A 16486-nucleotide genomic window follows, 5' to 3' on the forward strand; every position below is an offset into this window, starting at 1 on the left:
AAACGAAAAATTGAACATCTCGACTAATTCAGCGAGTGCGTTTCGTACTTTTTTAAAAAGCAAATACATATCACATGTTTCACTACCATGGCGTGAAAACGAAAAATTTCATGTTAAATTCGGTAACTAAATCAACATGCATCTATCTCGTCAGATCGCGCATGCTTTAAAGATTAACCGTTAATCACAGTTGATAAATATCTGCAGGCGTTCAGTGGAATAAGGAAAATAAACGTATTGCATAGCATTCAAATTGATCATTAGCCCCTAACGCATGATGATAAATAAAACATTTATTTATCGTTTTTTTGTTTTGTTGAAGCTGGTGCAAGAGTGTTCTGCAGTATGGGATACTTTTTCTTTCTCTGATAAATTCAGTGTGAGAAAATCTCAAAACGATATTTGATTTATATAGATAAATCACATTTCACATTATTACACGAGAAGAAAACGACATAGAGTAATCAATCAAAGTTATAGTGCGAATACAGTTGATTTATTGAACGGATGTTTCGTGGGATCGTTTTATTCATTACATAATGTTTTTGTTAAAATGTTGTGTTTGATTAATTAAATAATTTTAATTGTTAAACATTAATCAGATAATACCTCTCGAATATAATTCTATGTAATTCTTTAAGAATAAATATCATATATCATTAAAAATATCAGTGTACTTTACTTTAAAGTAAATAAATGATACCAGGATATCTTAAAATTTAATTTAGATTTCATTTTTCTTTGAGACATAGATATCAGTTTTCATAAAGACATTGATATCAGTTTTCATAAAGACATTGATATCGGTTTTCATAAAGATATTCGTTCTTTTCACTCTTGTTTTCTTCTGAATACTTAACCTGCTACATATGTAAGAAATAAAGAATTCTTAATTCATCAACGGTAAAAGAAGAATGGCTTTATTTTCACGGACTTAATCTACAGGTTCTTTATAGTAACAGTATTCAATTTTGTTTTCCCAAACTTAGACAGGGATATGTCTAAAATAAGTTGTGATGAATTGGGAGTTGCTTGAATTCTATAATATGTTTAAAACAACGTAGTTTCAGAAAAATTGTGAATGACGTCATTCGGCGTTTTATCGATGCAATACGGACCGATTACATTTGACATTTATATGCATATTGTCGTCTGCAATGGCGCTCGAGACACATTTACAAATATTTTTATCTAAGAAAAATAATATGAAAGTCTGAATACAGGTATTGTTATATATAAAAGATTTTGTAGAAAGAAGTATCTACGTTTTAATATACATAAAATTAGTCATATTCCGGTTGTGTAGTTTGTGTTTTTTTTTGTTTTTTGTTTTTGTCTTTTTTGGTTTTGTTTTGTTATAAGTGTTTTAGTATTTCATAACATCTTTAGATGGAGTACTTAAAGCTTACTAATCAACTTAATTTAAGAACCTCGTCTTTGACTAATTTAATAAAGATGCGAAAAGATTTTTGCATTGTTGAAACAGTGATATATTTGAACTTCTACAGTCATTGCATCTCTTTCTATAGCCTCGATTTGAAATAAGGGAGGAGACAATAGTTCCCCGGACATCACGGTTACAACAAATCTTCTAAATACTCAATTAATGATAATAATTTAAGCAAGCAAACAGACAAACAAACAAACAAAAATAACAAGCAAAAAAGAAAAAAAAAGATTTCACATCGGGAGGAAGCAAGTCATTTCTTGTTGTTTTGTTATGTTGTTAATGTTGTTGTTGTTGTTGTATTGAGATGATTGTGTTCGCATTGTAAAATCGTCATTATTGTCATTTAATCATAACTGCATTAACATACGGCTTATCATAGAAACAAATTATGGAACTATTACGCTTGTTTTGTGTTTTATAATAGATTTGTGTTCGGATTGAATCCAATGTCAACATAATTTCCATGGAATGCCAAATTATGCTTTTCTTGTACGGTATTATCTTTTATTTGTTTGAAAAATGCTTTTATCGGCGCCATTGATTGCTGATAATATCAACTAGATTTCATGTAATGCAGAGAAAGAATGACTTATATAAAAAAATCCTATTCACTTTACTGCAACATTTTATCTTTCACTATCTTATGCTGATAAGATTGTATCTATCATCCCGGAATAATAAACAGAAATGGAATTATATAATAAAATTACGCTACGTGGGTGACATTTATTTTAACGTATTTTAAAAATACCCGAGTCTTCAATATGTTTAATCTTCGAATTTTTATTAAGATTCTGAAGTATTTTGGACACACAGACAACTCAGTTAAAGAGGAGTTTAAATTGAAACAGATTTTAATGCGCGTATTATTTCTCATTGATCTTATCTACTACATAATTAACAAAGAAATTGAATAAAGATGATATTTGATAAAACAAACTAGAAAAATCTTTAATTAATCTCATTTATTGAGAGGCCTGCTTGTATTTTATATATTTTAAATTTTGCGTGTGTTGTTAAAAATTTATTCGTGGGGTTTTATGACTTGTGTCATTCAATAAAGTAAAAGAACAAAGCCAAAAAACGCAGAACAACGTCTCGTTTGGTCCTCCTTTATTACTGATTTTGTTCATGTCGTCAACAAATGCAATGAAAGCAACACACGAAGAACATCACATCTCAATACAATTGTAATACCCATTTCACGTGAATAGCAACTCCTCATTGATGATTTTTAAAATCGTTTTAATTATTACACATCAAACAATGGTATACCTATTGTTATTGTAATATTATTAGTTTCCCTGTTTCAGTTATGCCAACAAAAACAGTTCAGTTGATAATCTGCTACTTCATTCGACGTCTGTCCTCTGTAACACGCAGTAAACACTTGTTACTTGGATCAGTCTCTGTTTGCCAACAACATTACTTATGGTTTTGCAAATGTATTCTTTACTTTATTGCGAGGTACATTTTTGAGGAAATAGATTGATAATTACTGAAAAATAAATTCGGTTTGACAACGCAAACTAAACACAGAGTCAGGAAAAGTGTGAATGTATACATCTTTTATTTGTTTTCAAATGTTTTCGATGGCGCCGTTCAAACGGCGATAATGTCAAAAACTTTGAACGCAGAGGAGAATGTTGTAAGATAAATCTAATTCCTTTCAACATTCAGTGAATGTGTCACTATCTTATGCAATTACAATCAGTGTTCTTTCGTTTATTTAATAGATAAATTAACCTTGCTGCTATCTAAATCATCCAAATATATAATAATAATATAATCTCAATGAAATAAAATGACGCGACGTGGGCGAAAATTGAGCTATACGTATACGTTATATGAAAACAAGCTAAATTGAGCCAAAGAGAGCCTGTAATATTGCTATGATGATCTTCCTAGGCTATTAAAAACCTAGAAATAAATACAGTACAACCCTGGTTGAACGACTCTCATGGTACGTTGGGCAAACTTTAACTATTAAAGTCGGTCCAGGTTTTAGTTTCCTCAGTTAACTTTTATGTACAAAAGTGTAAAGCCAATTTTTTTTAGAATACACCCATCCATAGAATGTTTCTTTTTGGTAATATCTTTTACTCTTTTAATTTATAATATTCTTAAAAGGCTAGACATTTCTTTTTTCTTTATTTATGTTTTCTTTATTTCTTCTATTTTTATTTTTCTTTCCTTCTTTCTGTCTTTCTATAATAATAAAAATAATAATACCAATAATAATTATTATAATACTTATAATAACAACAACAACAACAATAAACATAATAATAATAATAATTAAAATAATAATAATAAAAATAGTCATAATAATAATAATAAATGATAATAATGATAATAATAATAATAATAATAATAATAATAATAATAACATTATTATTATCATTATTATTAGTGTTTTAGTATTTCATAACATCTTCAGATGGACTTCTAAATATTTTGTAATAACCTAATTTAATAACAATGCGAAAACATGTTTTCTTTGTTTGAAAAAGATGATATACTCAAGTAAGTAAATATACTGCTACAGCACAAAAAAGCAACACAAACAACGATTTCACAACGGGAAAAAGCAATATATTTGTTGATGCTCTGATTTGTTTTTGTTGTTGTTGTTGTCGTCGTTTTCTTCTTCTTTTTTTAAACCCAGAATGTAGGAAAAAATGACCCCCCCCAAAAAAAAAAAGAAAGAAAAGAAATATAGATAGGTGAAAAGTTTCTACATCGGTTGCATCGGTCGACATTGTATTTATATGTTTTTATTCGCATTGTAGATTCGTTGTTATTGTCATTCAATCATAACTGCATTAACATCTGTTTTAACAAACAAACAAATTTTTGAACTATTATGCTTGTTATGTGTTTTGTAATAAAATTATGTTCCCATTGAATCCAATGTCAACATAATTTCCATGGAATGCCAAATTATGCTTTTCTTGTACGGTATTATATTTTATTTGTTTGCAAAATGCTTTTATCGGCGCCTTTGATTACAGATAATGTCAAATAGATTTCATGTAATGAAGAGAAAGAATGTCTTATATATAAAAAAACTTATATATAAAAAAATCCTATTCACTTTACTGCAATATTTTATCTTTCACTATCTAGCATTGATAAGATTTTATCTATCATCCCTGAGTTAAACAGAAATATAATTATATCGAAATTACGCTACGTGAGTGACATTTAAAACATATTTTACCATTCTTATGATATGCAAGCTCTTAATCACCGATATCGCCGATCGGACAAAAATAACCAAAGATGAATCACCGGCCATGTCTGAGGGAAAGTGTTTAACCACTGATGACATCTATCAAACACCGATTAATCAGCGTTACGCCAGATATAGCTCCGATTTACAAACGATAAAAACCGATAGTATTTCAGCATTTTTATCACCGATCCAACCCCGTTTGAGTTGCTTTCTGTCACCGATGGCCGTTTATACAGAAAAACCAGAAATAAAATCACGCATGACAACTGATCATAACATCGAGTAAATTTAAATTCAAATGACCGATTGGGGACCGACCGTCTGTGTAACTGGCCCTTTATAAAACATTTAATAAGTAAAATACTCCAAGGGAAAGGGGGACCAAAAAGCCAGCAACGTTTAACATATACATTCATAATTAAATATCATGTGGGGAAATAATAATGTCACCATTACATCACATTATATGAAATACAGTAAGCCCTTTGGACTAATGTGTCACTAACGCAAAAGTAAACAGAATTAATGTATCAATGTAGTATCAAGTCGTTAGAAATTAACAAAGCGTTAAGACTTCGGTGTCAAATGTTCCAGCAAATTGCCAGTCATTTGCCTCAAATTTGCCTAAAAAAGCAGCTGTAAAAAGTCCAAATGCAGTCGCGTCTTTTCGGCAGCAAAATACGTTTATATTTACCGCAGTCAAATGGTAGAATTGTTAAAATGTCAATACTTAGAAAATCACAATGTGCCAATTTTATATGCTAAAACCAGTAATATATATATTTATACTAATAGTAGGTTCTCTGGTTTTGAAAACGACAAACTGCATCGAAGCTTCATTGATTCAAAAGAAGAAAACAGTTTCCTATTATTTCATCGAAAAGTTCAATGTTTACATGAATACATTTTGGAATGACAAAAAGTATTTTAATCTTGATATGAAATAAAGTTATTTAGCAATATAAAGCGTTTGTATGATCTTGTATCAACTAATTATTGCGATAATCGTTTTTACATCTCTTGATTGAATTGTGGTCAGACAGAAACAAATGAAACATCATTTTGTTTTGATAAATTAGAATTGTAAAATATCAATGGCATAAAATTGCTTTGGCCAAATATAGTATATAATATAAATTGTGCAAGTCTAGCAAAAAAAATAAAACTGTCTGAATAATAAAACATTTTTACACTGTTGCAATCAGTCATTATGACACCAACTTTGTTTTTTCTTTTAATAACGTAAGATATATCTTACTGTCCGTTTCTTTACATCACATCCTAGGGAAGTTATTAAAGAAGCTCTATAACCCAATGAAGTCCGCCAGAATTGAGTATAACAATACATTGTACAATACCGTAATCAAAACTTATTAAATAAATTTATCCTTATTTCGTTCGAAATAGTGCAAACGGAACTTGGCTACAAATAATAATAACAAAAATACCCTGTCTTTCTAGGTGCCCGATTGTTGCTGAAATATTGCACGGGTAAACATTTGAGATCTTCCATGACTAGTAAAACTAGAAAGTTGACATATCAGCATAATATATTGTCGGCATTCCATTACTATCAAAGTTTTTTCTCTTTCTCGGAAATATTTTTCACACTGACTTTAAACGTAATATTCAACATCTCGACTATTTCAGCGAGTGCATTTCGTACTCTTTTTTTAAAAAAGCAATTTCATATCAGATTTTTCACACACATGGCGTGAAAACGAAAACGTTGTTGTAAAATTCGGTAACTAAATCAACATGTATCTACCTCGTCAGATCGCGCATGCCTTAAAGATTTACCGTTAATCACAGTTGATAAATATCTGCAGGCGTTCAGTGGAATTAGGAAAATAAACGTATTGCATCGCATTTGAATTGATCATCAGTCCCTGACGCATGATGGTAAATAAATCATTTATTTTTCGGGTTTTTTTCAAGCTAGTGCAAGAGTGTTCTGCAGTATGGGATACTTTTTCTTTCTCCGATAAATTCAGTGTGAGAAAATCTCAAAATGATATTTGTTTCATATAGATAAATCACATTTCACATTAATATACGAGAGGAATACGACATTGTGTAATCAATCAAGTTAAAGTACGATTATACTTGATTCTTGTTAATCACTTGAGTACGGATATTTCGTTGGATCTTTTTATTTAATACATAATGTTTTTGTTGAACTAATGTGTTTGATAAATAAAGTTTTTGATAAATTATATAATTTTAATTGTTAAAAATTAATAAGATGACACCCCTCGAATTTATAAAATTTATAAAATTCTTTAAGAATAAATATCAGTATATCTTATGAAATAGGTATATATATCAGTATATCTTAAGACATACATATATAAGTATATTTTTAGAAATATATATCAGTATATCTTTATATGGTAGATATCAGTATATCTTTAGAAATAGATATATCGGTATATTTTAAGAAAAAGATATATCAGTGTATCTTTAATAATAGATATATCAGTATATCATAAGATCGATACAAACCTATCAGTTTTAATTAAGATATAATATCAGTTTTCATTAAGACAAAAATATCAGTTTTAATTAAGATATTGCTATTAGTTTTCATTAGGACATATATATTAGTTTTCATTAGAACATAGATATTAGTTTTCATAAGGACACAGATATCAGTTTTCATTAAGACGTTGATATCAGTTTTCATTAAGACATTGATATCAGTTTTCATAAAGATATTCGTTCTTTTTCACTATTGAAACCTTCTTTTGAAACCTTAAATGTATATACTGAACCTTCTTCATATGTAAAATGGAGAGAAATAAAAATCCCCAAAGAAAGCCCAACACGGCAAAACTGAAAATGTTGCAGGCTCGGTTTGATTGAGTCTGTTCATGGACGGTACTGTCAAGTGCAAACTACCGTCCACGCCCCCCCCCCTAGCACCGGCTTAAGCAGAATTCAACATTTAACATGAACTGGTAAAATTTAGAATTTTGAAACATCTGCAGATGTGTTCATATGGCGGTTATCATGGAACCTTCAATGTGACACGTTAGTGCTATTCCATGAAAAGCGGCATATAGTCCTCAAGTAAAAAAAAGCGTGTGCCCTAAACGAAAAAACAATGGGCGGAACTAAATAAAATGGAATTTTGAAAGGGAATCTGAGGTTATGAAGCCTGCATATCACAGATATGACGTCAAAAGACAATTTCAAAAAGCAGGCCATATATCCTTAGGGTGATTCAACAGTATTCAATTAAGGTATACTGGAACCACCCAACATGAGATGCCGAATAGAAAGAACTAAAATACCACAAGCACAACAATAATGCCGTGCTGAACGATCTTTAAGGATCGGAAATATAACATCCCTGACTGATTAGGACATAAAGAAAGTAAGACATAAAGAATTCTGAATTTATCGACGGTATTCGAAGAATAGCTTGACTTTTACGAACTAGATTAACAGGTTCTTCATAATAATAGAATTCAATTTTGCTTTCCAAAATTTAGACAGGAATATGTCTAAAGTAAGTAATAATGTATTGAGAGTTGCTTGAATTCTATGTTTTCAGAAAATTGGTGAATGACGTCATTCGGCGTTTTATCGATGCGACACGGAACGATTAATTTAGGCATTTAAATGCATATTGTCGTCTGCTGGGGCGCCTGAGACACATTTACAAATATTTTTATCTAAGAAAAATAATTGAAAGTCTGAAGACAGGTTTTGCAATAGATAAATGATTTTCTTGAAAGAAGTATCTACATTTTAATCTACATAAAATTAATCATTTTCCGATTGCTTATATGAAATTCTGAAGAAGAGTGATCCCCAAGAAGGGTTAATTATAACAAAATTACATGAAAATTGCAGACTCAGAAATTTGATTAAGTCTGTACATGAGGGCTAATGAAAAAGTGCAACATCCCTCAAGCCCCCTAGCACCGTCTTGAGCGGTACTCAATTTTCAACACCAATTTTAATAAAATGCCAAAATTATTATATAGTTCTCTTATCCTAGAATTTGTGTTTCAGACCGTTAATGCTTTTATTAATGCAATGAAAACTAAAAAAATATAATCTCATCCATTTTAGGAATAAAAAAGAAGGATACGATAAGTGATAAGATAACAAACATGTTTATGCAATATTAAATTTACGTCGGAATATCTTTCTCAATATAAAAAAGCAACCGCTTGACAATATATTGTTGTAGTTTTAGCAAGGCACCTGGTTAAGGTTTAATTTAATAATTAAGTTTGTATCAGAATTGAGACCTTATTTGTTGTTATTATTTATTACTATAAATCTGTTGGGGCTAGACTGTGTATCAGTTTGGAAAATTTTAGTCTGGTAACTCTGTCAACGGGTACCTGCATAAATTATGGACAAGAGGCCTGTAATTGTTGTGTTTAGGGAACTTAATCATTGGTTACCATCATAAATATTCCAGGGATCAGTCTGTTTGTTTCTGGTACAGTTACTTGATCAACACTTGTTGTCATAAATATAGAAGGCTTAAATTTGTCAATTAACACTAAGGTAACCTCCAAATATGGAGAGTCAAAGTATTTTATATAAATACTGGGACAAGATTTTCTAGGGGCAGTCTAGATTGAAGATTAAAAAACGAGATTTAAAATGCAAGAGTAAGATTGTAAAAGCTAGAGTTGGGATAGGGATTTTTAAGAGTTAATTATACAGTGACTTATCAACCATGTGTGAGGAAGAAAAACTTTGTAACTTTAATTATTAATTGTAAAGTAAAAAATTTAAAACATTTTCAACAAATAAACAGTGAAATAAAATTAAGAACAGTTATTGTGTATTTTTATGTGGAATTATGGAAGTAGTAAAAATTATAAATTACAAGAGAGAAGAATTTATAACACTGGTGGCAGCGGGATTTTTGGACTTTAACACGTTTAGAAAAAATTTTAAAGTGACTATCTGAAAAGACATTCATTTGAACTCTACATTATAAAATTAATAAAATGGGATCAAAAAAAACAAACCGGTGCAGCTTCAATTATTGTGGAAGAACAATTCGGTGATAATGTTTTATCAAAAACTCAGTTACTACATGAAAAACTGAAAATAGCAGAAGAAGAAAACCGAAAATTAGAAGTAGCTATTAGAAAAACAGAGCAAGAAGCCATGTTACAGAGAGATAAAATCTTAAATCATTATCTACAAAGGATTAATGACATAGATGGATTATAAATTGTAGTTGGTCAGTGTGAATTTTCTTCAGACTGTTAAGTAAACTGTTTCCATTGCACATATTCACGAAGATAGATTAATGGGATAAGAAAAATATTTTTTGATTTATTGCTCGATTGGAATTAAATGAGGGTTAATGAAGAAATTGTGGAGAAGGTGCCATTCAGATTTGTGAAAATTATAACACAGTCAATGGTATCAATTCAAGTAAATTCAGACATTGTTAAACCTGGTATGGCAATAAATCTTGGAACAATTAACTCATCATTAGGCATCTCCTGCATTTCGGAAAATAAATAGCCAGCAGATAAAGTGTTTATGGGAAGTGTGCTAGTATCCCATAGGGAAGTTCGAGGCAATTCAATTCCCATTAGATTAGTTAACTTTTAATAGAAATGTAAAATTGACCAAGGGGTCATTATTTGGATATTTGCATGAATGAAATCAATTAGATTTATTAAAAGAGAAAGTGAAAATTAATGACTGCAAATTATCTAGTAAAATATATAATAATATTAAATATAATTTCACTAAATGGAGCAGTAAGTTAAAAGGGATCATCAGGAAGCGAAATTTAAGTTAATGTTGTGAAGCCTTTTACGTTTGCAATTAAGTCTTTTATCAAACTCAAAGACTGTACTGTGCAACTGGGAGAGAACTTTTGAATGTCGTTACTTTTATCACTCAGTATAGACCCTACCTTTTAGAAAGAGAATTTCTTTTAAGGACAGATTGTTCAAGTCTGCGATGGTTAATGTCATTCAAGTCGCCGACAGGTCAAATGGTTCGCTGGTTAGAAGTTTTGTCACAGTTAAATTTTAGGATTAAACATAGAAGTGGGAGAAAATAAGCAAATCTTGACGGTCTCTCTAGAATGTCATATGAACAAGAAGAGTGTAGTTGTTATGATGAAAAAACAATTTTGGAAGAATTACCTTGCAAAGGGTGTGTAACCTGTATGAAGAAACACGAGTCTTGGTCGGATTTTGCCAAATTTGATAATGTTGTTCCCTTGTTCGATAGGAACATAGGTAAAGGGAAAAGTATCAAACCTGTTGTGTTAGGAGTGAAACCTCAAAATGACTGGGCATTTTGGAGTGATGTTTTCTTGTTAATGCAGCTGCAAGTTATAAAATTATTAAGTTGTTTAAGATCACTTTTCCATGGAATGAATAGGGCAAGGAAGTATTTTCGATATCACATTGGTCGACTTTGTTTCCGTGAAAGTCTACATTCGCATGGTCGAAAAAGTGGAAACAATCTCAACATGGGTGAAAATAATACACAAGTGGTTGACAAAGACGTAAATTCCATACTAGGTGGCGAAGTTGTTTCATCAGAAAATGAAGCTCAGGCATCTAACTTGGGTAGTCTTAAGCAGTTCAACACTATTAATTATTCACCTATTAGAATGGCAAAATTACAGAGAGCAGACCTTGATTTAGGTGTTGGGACATCATGGGTTACTGGAAGCAAACAAGTGGTTGACAAGGACGTAAATTCCATACTAGGTGGCGAAGTTGTTTCATCAGTAAATGAAGCTCAGGCATCTAACTTGGGTTGTCTTATGCAGTTCAACACTACTTGTTATTCACCTGTCAAAATTGCAAAACTACAGAGAGCAGACCCAGATTTAGAAGTTGTTATAACATGGGTTATTGAAAACAAACGACCCTCCAGGGACAAGGTAGCTAGATATGCTCCAAATATAAGGAACTACTGGTTTAACTATAACTTGCTAGTGATGAAAGATGGAGTGCTGTTTATAAAATGTAACAGTATTCTCCACACAAGAGAGGACGCTTTGCTTCTCATTGTTCCAAAGGTTTTACAAAAAGAGATTTTGGTATCTACACATAACTCAGTTACAGGCGCTCATTTGGGAATTACAAAAACTTTGTCAAAAATAAAATGCAAGTTTTATTGGTTTAAGCTAAAATACAGTGTTAAAATTCATATAAAGCAATGCAAGAAGTGTTCATTTCTAAAACGATCATCAAAATGCACTGTTGGTCACAGTATGGACAGGGTTAGCACTAATAACAAGAAGAGATAATGGTCATGTGAAAATCATGCATCATAATAGTTTAAAACATTATCGTGGAAATTATATAACAAATTGGCAATCAAACATAACAAGGATCAACAAGAATAACAATAAATCACAAATCAAAGAAACTAAGACAATGCAAAAGATGACATCTGAATCAAATTTTCAACAAGTAAGAAGAGGTAAAAAAAATAGGACTCAACACATACCATACCAGCACAGAACATAAAGATCATAAAGAATCATCATGTAAAATATCTTTCATTAAGTTTTAATTTCAAAGGAGAACATGTTGGATATATAAGGGTACTCTGAGATTTTGCAGTCATTTCCAAGTTTTCAAGCGTTCAGAACTGTGTACAGAATTGATAAAATAATTATAATAATTTGAAATATCTGAAAACAATTAATTATCATATTTTATTGAATTTTTTAACTCTTGTTAAAATTAATTTATATTATTGGAGGTTTATGAGAAAAATAAATGCAAGAGTGTAAAAGCTGTAAAAAGTTATATTCAAATAAGTCAGGACTTTTGCAACAGGAAAAGTATTGTATTTTCACTATGAACGACAATTATTTTGAAAGAATTGCAGGAGTAGACATGGAAAAACAAACTACAAAACGACGACATAAAACAATATCTCCACCACCATCAGCAGCTACATTTCCTGGCATATATACATCACATGTGCCTTACTATGGAAGTGCATCGTCTATAACAATAAGACCACTTAAGCCAGCATCTAGACTGCCAAGTACAACACCTTATACAATTCTAAGATCAGATTCTAACAATAAATTATCTACAGCATTCGATAAAATAAACCAAAAATTATCTAACATTAAAGAAAAACTAAACTCTCTTTCGGCAAAAATTAATAACTAAAAAAAACAAATTCCAACTGAACTCCTTGAAGAATTAGACAGTTTAAGAAACAAAATTCTAGAATTTCAAAAATGAAAAAAATGAAAGTGAAAAGAGGGGGGAAAAGATGAATTTTTCATGATTACTTCTTGCAAAAATATATATATTGGATATAAATCGTAATTGGAATTAATAAGTGATTTGTTCAAAATGGAATATTACCTTGTGATTCATTTCAAATTGGAATATTAATTGTTGTTCATTCTGAATTGGAATATTAACTTGTAATTCTTTTCAATTTGGAATATTAATTGGTGTTATTTTCAATTGGAATATTATTGTGTGATTCTAATTCAAATTGGATTTTAAAGTGTTTTATTTTCAGTTTAACAATCAGTGCCATTTTTTTAATTTTAATTATAATATATATAAATATTAAGTTTAATATTTTGGCACTTAGGACTTTATGGTAGAGACGACTACCAAACAAATCTTATATTCAGTTTGTGCCTTTAAAGAATTCTTACACATTTGTTAAAATTTATTAAAAAATAAATAGGCACCAGGACTTTGTGTGCAAAAAGTAAACAATGTGTGAAAAATTGAATTAGGATATTGTAAAATAAAAAAAAAGGACAACAGAACAATTATATTATATAATTGAGTGACAAAATATGTTTCATTTAGATATTAAAACACGGTGTTAAAAGTTAAACAACTGTTTAAGAACTTTAATTACTAGTAGTTCATTTTGAGTATTCAATGTATAATTGTAGTCAGAAAAAAATTGTCGTTAACAGAAGTAACATTTCTGTAGATTAAGTATTTTCTTAGAATTTCATATTTGAATAATGCTATTTTAATTAATGCAGTGTTTATATGTTAATTAAGAATGTTTTATTGTTAAACTTCTATTCATTTTGGGAGTAAGATTGGTTAAATAGTCACTAATTCTTGTTTCATTTCTATACTTTTGTTTGGTGTTGTTAACTTAATTGGAACAATTAAGCTTTTTAAGGTTGGGGGAGTGTTGTAGTTTTAGCAAGGCACCTGGTTAAGGTTTAATTTAATAATTAAGTTAGCAAGGCACCTGGTTAAGGTTTAATTTAATAATTAAGTTTGTATCAGAATTGAGACCTCATTTGTTGTCATTATTTATTACTATAAATCTGTTGGGGCTAGACTGTGTATCAGTCTGGAAAATTTTAGTCTGGTAACTCTGTCAACGGGTACCTGCATAAATTATGGACAAGAGGCCTGCAATTGTTGTGTTTAGGGAACTCAATCATTGGTTACCATCATAAATATTCCAGGGATCAGTCTGTTTGTTTCTGGTACAGTTACTTGATCAACACTTGTCGTCATAAATATAGAAGGCTTAAATTTGTCAATTAACACTAAGGTAACCTCCAAATATGGAGAGTCAAAGTATTTCATATAAATACTGGGACAAGATTTTCTAGGGGCAGTCTAGATTGAAGATTAAAAAACGAGATTCAAAATGCAAGAGTAAGATTGTAAAAGCTAGAGTTGGGATAGGGATTTTTAAGAGTTAATTATACAGTGACTTATCAACCATGTGTGAGGAAGAAAAACTTTGTAACTTTAATTATTAATTGTAAAGTAAAAATTTAAAACATTTTCAACAAATAAACAGTGAAATAAAATTAAGAACAGTTATTGTGTATTTTTATGTGGAATTATGGAAGTAGTAAAAATTATAAATTACAAGAGAGAAGAATTTATAACAATATTCATGCATATAAGACAATTTATTATATACTTATAAATGAACTATTGATCAAATAAAATGCATATTTTTATTTTCCGTGTTTTCTCTGTAAAAAAATATTTTTCACTCCAGTGAAGCATATTTTCCATATTTTCACTGGTGACTTGCTGGTCTTCTTTATTCAACACAAAATTAAATGGAATTCTTCCTATTGATAAGGTTAAAAGAGAGAAAAGTATAAAATAAACAGAAAAAAATCAAGTTTTTTCTATTAATACATGATTTATTTTCATCTTGTGGTCTGAAAATTATCATATTTAACTCATGGCTACTGCCTCTTGTGAAATATTTATTTTCATACCACTCTATGAAAATAAGTTCTGTATTCATAGAAAAAAATTGAATAATAATCTTCTATAAATTTATATATGACAGCCTCATTTATGTTTTTGGTAGTCGTCCAATAACCCTAAAATGCAAGTCATTTTTTATCTATTTATATTTTTATTATCTTTATTTCTTCTTTTGCCATTTTCCCTTTCCCTTACATTTCTGTCTTTTTATTTTCCTCTTTTTGTTTTGTTTGTTATAAGTGTTTTAGTATTTCATAACATCTTCAGATTGAGTACTAAAAGCTTTGTAATCAACTTAATTTAAGAACCTCTTGTTTGACTAATTTAATAACGATGCTGTAACATGTTTACTTTGTTATAAATTTTTTTATATACTTTAGTAAGTAAATGTACTGCTACATTCATTGCATCTCTTTCTATAGCTTCGTTTGGAGGGAGGAGACGATGGTTCCCTGGACGTGATAGTTACAACAACAAATCTCCTAAATGTTCAATTCTTGAGAATAATTTAAAATCCATTTCTCAAAACAAAACAAAAACAAACAAAACAAAAAACAAACAAAAACGATTTCACATCGGGAAGTAGCAACTCGTTTGTTGTTGTTCTAGTTCGATTGACATTGTCTTTAGATGTTTTTGTCCGCATTGTAAATTCATTATTATTATCTTTTAATCATAATTCCATTAACATCTGTTTTAACATACAAACAAATTATGGAACTATTACGCTTGTTTTGTGTTTTATAACAGAATTATGTTCGGATTGAATCCAATGTCAACATAATTTCCATGGAATGCCAAATTATGCTTTTCTTGTACGGTATTATCTTTTATTTGTTTGCAAAATGCTTTTATCGGCGCCATTGATTGCAGATAATGTCAAATAGATTTCATTTTATACAGAGAACAAATGTCTTATATAAAAAAAATCCTATTCATTTTATCTTTCACTATCTAACGCTGATAAGATTTAATCTATCATTTCGGAATAATAAACAGAAATATAATTATATATAACAAAATTACGCTACGTGGGTGTCATTTGAAACACATTTAAGCATTCTATTTAAAATATATAGTTTTCAATTATGTTTTACCTTCGAATATTTTCTAAGATTCTAAAGTATTTTGGGAATAGACAACTCAGTTAAAAGGGAATTTGAAATCGTTTTTATTATTACACATCAAACAATGTGGCATATCTATTGTTATTTTAATATAATAAGTTTGACCTACAAAACAGTTCAAGTGTATATCTACTACTTCACTACGTCTCCTCTGTAACACACAGTTAACACTTGTTGCTCGAATCAGTATACGTATCGTTTTTGCAAATGTATTCTTTACTTTATTATCAGGTACATTTTTGAGGAAATAGATAAATAATTACTGAAATATATAAATTCGGATTGCAATCAATGACAAAGCAAATTTAACACAGAGTCAGGAAGAGTGTGAATGCCAATTCTTTTATTTGTTTTCAAATGTTTTCGATGGGGCCAATGAAATATTTAAAATTTTATGAAAGAAAATTTAACTAGACTGAAACTTGTATCTGTGCAGATCACAAAATGTACGTAAAAG

Source organism: Ruditapes philippinarum, unplaced genomic scaffold (genome assembly GCF_026571515.1).
Source record: "Ruditapes philippinarum isolate M1 unplaced genomic scaffold, ASM2657151v2 ctg1241_1_1_1_1, whole genome shotgun sequence".
NCBI classification, from domain to species: domain Eukaryota; kingdom Metazoa; phylum Mollusca; class Bivalvia; order Venerida; family Veneridae; genus Ruditapes; species Ruditapes philippinarum.